Genomic DNA, 11,176 nt, shown 5'->3' on the forward strand with positions numbered 1-11,176 from the left:
TGCTGCGCTACTTCCCTACCCATGGTGCAGAAGGCTTCTGGCGAGGGCCTTCTGCCACTTGCTGGGTAGTGCACCGCCATCCATCTCTCCACAGTGAACACCAATGCCTCCAATGTTTAATCGCAGAATCTGCAGGCACTCTCCCTGGGGCATGGATCTGCAATGACTACAGCTGCTTTAGTCCTCCAGCTCCTTTTCCGTGACCTGCTGAAGCTTGCTGAGGCAGCTGCACAGCCAGCCATGCTGAGAATGAAGTTCTGCAGCATCAATGATCCTTCCCTTCCAGAACAAGAAAAAGCCTGCGGCAATCATGACTTGTGATTAGAGTGCTACTGATATTGGTCCACCCTTTGAGTGTAATGCCAATGAGCTTGCGGTTAAAAACTTGAAATAGATTTCCAATCATTTATTTGAGCATTGTGCATGAATGTTGCATGCTCGCTAAAGCATTAGCGCCTGACACTAATTCTCCAACTTTTCTAATGCTACAGCTCATTCCTAGGCTATGATGAATTTCTAGCCCTCTGAATCATAGATAAGAACTGATCTGTCAAACATTAATCAGTTTCCGAAGTGCAATAATCAAAAACCACAGCCTAATATTCATCCTGACTAGTAGACAGATAATGAAATTCAGCACTCATGACCCACAGGCTTACAGGAACGTGTTGGGGGAAGGGGAATATTCAGCACTAAAACAACTGAAGTGCTTACAGTAACTACTCTTAGTGTAAGAGAAGTATTTAAACCTGTTTCTGTTCTTGCAGCTCAATATCAATGCATTTCACTTCATACGCGTTTTTAAAACATCTTTACCCAAAAGCAAAAATATTCTCTTTCGCCATCAATTTCGAACATAGGATTTAGGAGCAGGAGTCGGCCACTCGGCCCTTCGAGCCTGCTGCGCCATTAAATAAGATCATGGCTCATCCGATTAGTCCACATTCCCGCACACCCCCGATAACCTTTCGCCCCCTTGCTAACCGAGAATCTATCTACCTCTGCCTTAAAAATATTCAAAGACTCTGCATCCACCGCCCTTTGAGAGAAAACAGTTCTCCTCATTTCCATCTTAAATGGGTGACCCCTTATTTTTAAATAGTGACCCCTAGTTCTAGATTCTCGCAGAAGAGGAAACACCCTCGCCACATCCACCCTGTCCAGACCCCTCAGGATCGTATATGTTTCAATCAAGTCACCTCTTACTTTTCTGAACTCCATCGGATACAAGCGAAGACTGCACAAACTTTTCTCATAAGACAACCCGCCCATTCCAGGTTTTGGTCTAGCAAACTTTCTCTGAACTGCTTCCAACGCATTTACATCCTTCCTTAAATAAGGAGACCAATACTGTACACAGTCCTCCAGGTGTGGTCTCACCAATGCCCTGTGTAACTGTAGCTTAACCTCCCTACTTTTGTATTCAATTCACAGAATCACAGAAACCTCACAGTGCAGATAGAGGCCATTTCGGCCCATCGAGCCTGCACCGACACATATCCCACCCGATCCCCGTAACCCCTGCACCAATACATATCCCACCCTATCCCAATAACCCCACGTATTTAATCCCCCTAACACTAAGGGTCAATTTTTATCATAGCCAATCATCCTAACCCGCACATCTTTGGACTGTGGGAGGAAACCGGAGCAACCGGAGAAAACCCACGCAAACATGGGGAGAATGTGCAAACTCCACACAGACAGTCACCCGAGGCCGGAGTCGAACCCGGGTCTCTGGCGCTGTGAGGCAACAGTGCTAACCACTATGCCACCGTGCTGCCCTCGCAATAAATTATAACATTCTATTAGCTTGCCTAATTACTTGCTGCACCTTTTGCGCTTCATGGACTAGGACATCCAAATCCCTCTGCATCTCAGAGCTCTGAAATCTCTCACCATCTAGATATTATGCTTCTTTTTTATTCTTCCTGCCAAAATGAACAACTTCACATTTTCCCACATTATGCTCCATTTGCCAGATCTTTGCCCTCTCACTTATCCTATCTATATCCCTTTATGGCCTTCTAATGTCCTCTTCACAATGTATCGTCATACCTAACTTTGTGGCATTCGCAAATTTAGCAACAATATGATCGGTCCCTTCATCCAAGTCATTTATACAAATGTACAATGTTGAAGCCCAGCACTGATCCCTGTGGCACACCACTGGTTACATCTTGCCAATCAGAAAATGACCCATTTATGCCTACTCGCTGTTTCCAGTTAGCTAGCCAATCTTGTATCCATGCCAATATGTTACCCCCTACAATATGAGCTTTTCTTTTCTGCAATAACCTTTGATGTGGCACCTTAACAAATGCCTTCTGGAAATCTAAGGACAGTACATCCACAGTTTCCCCTTTATCCACAGCACATGTTACTTCCTCAAACAACTCCAATAAATTTGTTAAACATGATTTCCCTTGCACAAAACCATGTTGACTATGCCTGATTACTTTGAACTTTTCGAAGTGCCCTGCTACAACACCTTTAATAATCGTTTCTAACATCTTTCCTATGACAGATGGTAAGCTAGCTGGCCTGTAGTTTCCTGCTTTCAGTCTCTCTTCCATTTTGAATAAAGTTACATTCGCTATTTCCCAATCTAATGGAACCTTCCCCGAATCTAGGGAAATTAAAAAAATTAGACGCAACGCATCAACTATCTCACTAGCCACTTCTTTTAAGTCCCCAGGATGAAGTCAATCAGGCCCGCGGACTTGATAGACCGCATCTCCAACAATTTGCTCAGTACCACTTCCCTGGTGATTATAATTATCTTGATTTCCTCCCTCCCTTCCATTTCCTGATTTCAGCTATTTCTGGGATTTTAGTTGTATCCGCTATAGTGGAGACCGATGCAAAATACCTGTTCAATTCAACAGCCATCTCCTTATTATCCATTATTAATTCCCCAGCCTCACTTTTTATTGGACCAATGCTAACTTTGTTAAATCTTTTCTTTTATAAATATCTATAAAAACTTCTACTATCTGTTTTTATATTTCTAGCTGGCTTTCACTCGTACACTAATTTTTCTCTCCTTATTAATCTTTTAGTCATTCTTTGCAGTTTTTTACATTCTGTCCAATCCTGCCACCCATCTTTGCGCAAGTTTCAGCTTTTTCTTTAAGTTTAATATTGTCTTAAAATTTTTAGTTAACCACGGATGGTGGATCCTCCCCTTGATATTTTCCTTTCTCGTTCGATTGCATATATTGTGTGTATTTTGAAACATCCCCTTAATTGTCTGCCACTACAACTCTATTGATCTATCCCTTAACCTAATTTGCCAGTTCACTTTAACTAGCTCTGCTTTCATGCACTCTTAAGTGTCCTTATGTAAGCTTAAATTACAAGTCTTGGACCCACTCTTCTCTCTGTCAAACTGATTGTAAAATTCAATCATATTATGATCGCTGCTACCTAGGGGCGCCTTCGCTATGAGGTCATTGATTAATACTATCTCCTTGCAGAACACCAGGTCTAATTTAGCCTGCTCTCTGGTTAGCTCCAGAACGTGATTTTGTAAGAAACTATCCAGAAAACATTCCAAGAACTCTTCATCGATGCCAACTTTGCCCGTCTGATTTTTCCAGTCTATATGCAGTTTAAAATCCCCTGATTATTGCTGAACCCTTCTGAGAAGCTCCCATTATTTCTTCCTTTATACTCCATCCTACCATGTGGTTACTGTTAGCTGGCCGGTACACCACTCCCACAAGTGACTTCTTGCATTTATCAGTTCTCATCTCTACCCAAACCGCTTCTACATCCTGGTTTCCTGAACTTAAGTCATCACTCTCTATAGTGCTAATACCATCATTAATTAACAGATCCACCCTTCCAACTTTTACCACTTTCCTGGCCTTCCTAAATATCATGTACACTTCAATATTCAGGTCCCAATCTACATAACCCTGCAGCCATGTTTCTGTAATGGCTATCAAATCAGATTTATTTATTTCTATTTGCGCTTTCAGTTCATCTGCTTTGTTTCGCATGCTAATTCCGTTCAGATGCAGTGCCTTTAGTTTTGTCTTTATATTACTTTTGTAACCTCTAGCCTTATCTGTTGATTTACTCTTAGCTGTGTACTCTCTATAATTTCTGTCACTGTCTGTTTAACATTTTCCACGTTAATATCTTTTTCTATTGCCTTGTCTCTAATCTTTAAATTACAACATCTTCCCTAATTTGATCCCATGCCCCCAATATTTAGTTTAAAGCCCTCGCTACTACCCTAATTATACGACTCGCCAGAACACTGGTCCAAGCACAGTGCAGGTGATGACCGACCCAAATATAGATATCCTACTTTCCCCACTACTGGTGCCAGTGCCCTAGGAATTGAAACCAATTTCTCCCACACCAGGCTTTCAGCCACGCATTCATCACTCTTATTTTATTTATGCTATGGCAATTTGCTCGTGGCTCGGGTAATAATGCAGATATTGTTACCCTTGATGTTCTGCTTTTTAGCTTAACCCCTAGCTGCTCATACTCTCTCAGCAGAACCTCTTTCCTAGTACTACGTATATCGTTGGCACCTACATTGACCACGACCACTGGCTCCTCCCCCTCACCCTGCAAGTTCCTGTCCAGCCCAGAGCAGATGTCCCGAACCCTGTCACCGGGCAGGCAACACAGCTGTCTGTAATCTCACTCTTGGCTGCAGCGAACTGTTTTTATTCCCTGACTATGCTGTCCCAAATTACTGCTACATTCCTATTAACTACCCCCGCTTGAACGGCTTCCTGTATCTCGGTGCCATGCTCAGTTTGCTCATCCATCCTGCAGCCACCACTTTCATCCATACTTTTCGCAAGAAGCTCAAACCTGTTGGACAATTGCAAAGGCTGAGGCTCCTCCACGTCCTGGATCCCCATACCTGCCTCACTCGCAGTCACATACTCATGCCCTGGACCACTGACCAAATCAGAAGACACTATCCTAAGGGGTGTGACTGCCTCCTGGAATAAAGTGGCCAGATAACTTTCCCCCTCCCTGATGCATCGCAGTTTCCGCAGCTCGGCCTCCAGCTCATCAACTCTGAGCCGAAGCTCCTCGAGCCGCAGACACTTACCGCAGATGTGCTCATCCTGGATCACGCATCCAGTAGCTCCCACGTACTGCAGTCGCCACACATCACCTGCCCTGCATTAATTATAGAGGTTTAATTACTTTATTTTTATTAATTAATAAATGATACTACTTTTAATAAGATTTGTTACTGATACAAATTAGTACTATTGAAACCTTACAATTACTAATAAATGTTCTTGGCTTTAAATGATAAGGGCAGTGAGCAAAATACTCACCAACCAATCCCTTAACCTTTTTCCTGTGATGTCACCTTTTATTTTTCTCCAAATGCGGGGAGCGGGAGCGGGGTGGTGCCACTGAGCCGAACGTCCGCTGGTTCTCCGTACCCTCTTGTATAGCTTTGTAACTCCTGCTCTCCTGGAAGCTGACAAAGATAGAAAAAGAAAGTAACAGCTCCCTCCCCGAACTCCCTCTCTCACCAAACTCGCAGCTCTACACTCTGTTCCGAGCTGCACTTCATAAAACAAATGGAGGGGAGAAATCAGTCACCTAAAATAGTGATTACAAAGTCGAACTGAATTCTTCCACGCCAGTTAGTGATCCACACTCAGTAAAATTCTACAGTGAGAGATACTCCAAATAATACATATTCACTGGGGTCAGGTGTTCCACTCCGGTTAGTGACCCACACTCAGTAAAAGTCTACAGTGAGAGGTACTCCAAGTAATACATAGTCACTGGGGTCAGGTGTTCCACTCTGGTTAGTGATCCACACTCAGTAAAATTCTACAGTGAGAGGTACTCCAAGTAATACATAGTCACTGGGGTCAGGTGTTCCACTCTGGTTAGTGATCCACACTCAGTAAAATTCTACAGTGAGAGATACTCCAAGTAATCCATAGTCACTGGGGTCAGGTGTTCCACTCTGGTTAGTGACCCACACTCAGTAAAATTCTACAGTGAGAGATACTCCAAGTAATACATAGTCACTGGGGTCAGGTGTTCCACTCTGGTTAGTGACCCACACTTAGTACAATTTTACAGTGAGAGATACTCCAAGTAATCCATAGTCACTGGGGTCAGGTGTTCCACTCTGGTTAGTGACCCACACTTAGTACAATTTTACAGTGACAGACCATTGCACTAACACCTTTTCTCAGAGACATTTCCCGGAATGAGGACTGATTTAACTGTACATCATATTCCACTAACGGCAATAACTTGATCATTCAGAGAGCCTGTGAGCTACAAACAGGTATATTTTCAGTTCAGGAAATGGCATTAAACAGGTTGTGTCAAGACACTAGACTTAACGAAATTACCAAACACTGATCGCACGTCTGTAAAACTATGTCCACTAGACGAGCATGTAACATTATCAGCCAGAGAGCTAAAGCAGAGAACAGCTCACATACAGATTTACACAACTTCAATGGTTATTATCACTTACCAGGAACTCCAATGACGGCAAGGATCATGTAATATATTTTCTGGACACTCTCAAATGTGTGATACATTTTCTGTGTGAAGCGATGTGTCCGTGCTGCAGGCAATCTCTCTGAATTATACTCTGAGCCGAATCCCACAGCCTTTCATTTATACCCTGCGCGATCTCCACGGGGAGATTGAGGTTGCAACATTGTTAAAAGGTTGAACAAACAAGTTACGACAGCCAAGTTAATTCCCTGTTATAATGGAATATATTTAGCGCTGAGTTTTAAATTGAAAACCCCAAAGACTTGAGAATTCTGATCATATTAATTAACCAATGGAACTTGCAAGCTGTGTTCTCCCAGCACTAAGTTTGTTGTTTCAAACACCTTCAGTGCATCTCATATCTCATATTGTTTCTGTGATGTCCTTCATGCTGTTGTGCTCATTCAGTAATCAAACTGCAAATGCTAGAGTGCCCTCTCAGTGCAGCACTCTGGGCTGGGGCTGCGCTCTTAATTTTCCCATGTCCTAAACGACCAGTACCTCTCAAACCAATATATACGCTAAAGCTAATGAATCTATTAAACCAAATAAAAATAAAATATCTAATAAAGCGCATCAAACTAATACAGCCCCTCAAGCTATTACAGCCTCTCAAACTAATACAGTACGCTAATATAATAAAGCACCACAAACTAAGACAGCCTCTGAAACTAATACAGGATCTCAAACTAATATAGACCCTCAAACTAATACAGACCCTCAAACTAATACAGACCCTCAAACTAATACAGCCCCTCAAACTAATAAAGCCCCTCAAAATAATACAGCCCCTCAAACCAATACAGCCCCTCAAACCAATACAGCACCTCAAACTAATACAGCCCCTCAAACTAATAAAACCCCTCAAAATAGTACAGCCCCTCAAACCAATACAGCCCCTCAAACCAATACAGCACCTCAAACTAATAAAGTCCCTCAAACTAATACAGCCCCTCAAACTAATAAAGTCCCTCAAATTAATACAGCCCCTCAAACGAATACAGCCCCTCAAACGAATACAGCCCCTCAAACGAATACAGCCCCTCAAACTAATACAGCCCCTCAAACTAATAAAACCCCTCAAAATAATACAGCCCCTCAAACCAATACAGCCCCTCAAACCAATACAGCACCTCAAACTAATACAGCCCCTCAAACTAATACAGCCCCTCAAACTAATACAGCACCTCAAACTAATACAGCCCCTCAAACTAATAAAGTCCCTCAAACTAATACAGCCCCTCAAACTAATAAAGTCCCTCAAATTAATACAGCCCCTCAAACGAATACAGCCCCTCAAACTAATACAGACCCTCAAACTAATACAGCCCCTCAAACTAATAAAGCCCCTCAAAATAATACAGCCCCTCAAACCAATACAGCCCCTCAAACCAATACAGCACCTCAAACTAATAAAACCCCTCAAAATAGTACAGCCCCTCAAACCAATACAGCCCCTCAAACCAATACAGCACCTCAAACTAATACAGCCCCTCAAACTAATACAGCCCCTCAAACTAATACAGCACCTCAAACTAATACAGCCCCTCAAACTAATAAAGTCCCTCAAACTAATACAGCCCCTCAAACTAATAAAGTCCCTCAAATTAATACAGCCCCTCAAACGAATACAGCCCCTCAAACGAATACAGCCCCTCAAACGAATACAGCCCCTCAAACTAATACAGCCCCTCAAACTAATAAAACCCCTCAAAATAATACAGCCCCTCAAACCAATACAGCCCCTCAAACCAATACAGCACCTCAAACTAATACAGCCCCTCAAACTAATACAGCCCCTCAAACTAATACAGCACCTCAAACTAATACAGCCCCTCAAACTAATAAAGTCCCTCAAACTAATACAGCCCCTCAAACTAATAAAGTCCCTCAAACTAATACAGCCCCTCAAACGAATACAGCCCCTCAAACGAATACAGCCCCTCAAACGAATACAGCCCCTCAAACGAATACAGCCCCTCAAACGAATACAGCCGCTCAAACTAATAGAGAACCTCAAACTAATAGAGAACCTCAAACTAATAGAGAACCTCAAACTAATAGAGAACCTCAACCTAATAGAGAACCTCAAACTAATGGAAAAGCTCAAACTAATGCAGCACCGCAACCCAATGTAGCACATGAAATTAATACAGCACCTCAAACCAATACAGATCAACACCATCCAGTTAAAAGGATCCTGATTGATAAGCATGCAATTCACCACCTTAATCATTCAACGTGGCTGCAATTTGGCTGTGGGGTAATGTAGCTATTGGTTATGATACTGGATTGGTAATCCCGAGGCCTGACTAATGATCCGGAGACATGAGTCCAGATCTCCACCACGGCAGCTGGGGAATTTGAATGAAGTGAATGAATATAAAAAATGCATACTATCTACAAGCTTCACTGCAGCAACTCGTCAAGGCTTCTTCCACTGCATCTCCCAAGCCAAAACCTCTACCACCTTGGCGGACAATTGCAGCAGACGCATGGGAGAACCACCTCCAATTTCCCATCCAAGTCACATAACATCCTGACTTGGAAATATCGCCATTGACTCATTGCCGCTGTGCCAAAATCCTGCTACTCCCTGTCTAACGGCACTGTGGGAGTACATTCACAACACCGATTGCAGCAGTCCAGGATGTTAGCTCACCACCACCTTCTCAAGGGCAATTGAGGAGTGGCAATAAAGGATTGTCTTCCCAGCGACATCCACAACTCATTGAGGTATAGCTTAAATAACTCGATCAATTAAATAAAACTGGCCACTTCACATCAACAAAATTGAACAGAAACTGGCCGCACGAGCAGATTCTAACCAATCACCCTGTAACTGACCAAATGACAACTACCTGATCGTTCACCAATAAACTAAACAAAATAACCACAGTCTGACTGAAATCGTAGAAACTCTCCACAAGAAAACAATCTGACCGATATCCCAGAAACTGTTCAACTGACCAAGATTTGGTCCTGTGTAAAGAGACATGATTAATTAAAAATGTCCTAGTAAAGGACCCCTTGGAATGAGTGACCATAACATGGTTGAATTCCATATTCAAGTAGAGGGTGAGAAGGTTGGATCTCAAACAAGCGTGCTGAGCTTGAATAAAGGAGACTATGAAGGTATGAGAGCGGAATTGATTAGAGTGGACTGGGAAAATAGATTAGAGGGTAAGACGGTACATGATCAGTGGTGTACATTTAAGGAGTTATTTTACAACTTGCAAAAAAAATATATTCCACTGAGGAAAACAGGGTGTAAAAGAAAAGATCGCCATCTGTGGCTAAGTAAAGTAATTAAGGATAGTATCCGACTAAAAACAAGGGCATATAAGGTAGCCAAATCTAGTTGGAGGATAGAAGATTGTGAAGTCTTTAAAAGGCAGCAAAAAATAACTAAAAGATTGATTAAGAAAGGGAAAATAGATTATGAAAGTAAATTAGCAAAAAATATAAAAACAGATAACAAAAGTTTCTATAGTTATATTAAAAGAAACAGTATGGCTAAAGTAAATGTTGGTCCCTTAGAGGATGAGACCGGGAAATTAATGGTGGGAAACATGGAGATGGCAAAAACGTTGTACAAATATTTTGTATCAGTCTTTACGGTAGAGGATACAAAAAATATCCCAACACTGGACAAACAGGGGGCTCGAGGGGGAGAGGAGCTACATACCATTAAAATCACTAAGGAAGTGGTACTTGCTAAAATAATGGGACTCAAGCCGGAGAAATCCTCTAGACCTGATGGCTTACATCCTAGGGTCTTGATGGAAGTGGCGGTAGGGATTGTGGATGCATTGGTAATAATTTTCCAAAACTCCCTGGACTCAGCAAAGGTCCCGGCAGATCGGAAAACTGCTAATGTAACTCCCTTATTTAAAAAGGGTAGTAGGCAGAAAGCTGGAAACTATAGACCTGTTAGCCTAATATCTGTGGTTGGTAAAATGTTAGAGTCCATTATTATGGAGACAGTAACGGGACATTTGGATAAACATAACTTAATAGGACAAAATCAGCATGGTTTCAAGAAGGGGAAGTCATGTTTGACAAATTTGCTTGAGTTCTTTGAGGAAGTAACATACAGGGTGGATAAAGGAGAACCAGTGGACGTAGTTTATTTAGACTTCCAAAAGGAATTTGACAAGTTGCTAAACAAAAGATTATTGCTCAAGATAAAAAATGACGGGATTGGGGGTAATATTCTGGCGTGGGTGGAGGACTGAAAGCAGAGAGTTGGGATAAATGGTTCATTCTCAGACTGGCAATCAGTAACTAGTGGTGTTCCGCAGGGGTCAGTGCTGTGTCCTCAACTCTTTACAATCTATATTAACGATTTGGAGGAGGGGACCGAGTTTAACGTATCAAAGTTTGCAGATGATACAAAGATGGGAGGGAAAGTACTGAGTGAGGAGGACATAAAAAACCTGCAAAGTGACATAGACAGGCTAAGTAAGTGGGCAGAGATTTGGCAGATGGAATACAATACTGGAAAGTGTGAGGTTATGCACTTTGGCAGGAAAAATCATAGAGCAAGTTATTATCTTAATGGCAAGAAACTGGAAAGTACTGTAGTACAAAGGGATCTGGGAGTACTGGTGCACGAAACTCAAAAAGTTAGTATGCAGGTGCAGCAAGT

Source organism: Somniosus microcephalus, unplaced genomic scaffold (genome assembly GCF_052327205.1).
Source record: "Somniosus microcephalus isolate GS21.2 unplaced genomic scaffold, FLI_Smic_1.0 unresolved_chr5, whole genome shotgun sequence".
Classification (NCBI taxonomy): Eukaryota; Metazoa; Chordata; class Chondrichthyes; order Squaliformes; family Somniosidae; genus Somniosus; species Somniosus microcephalus.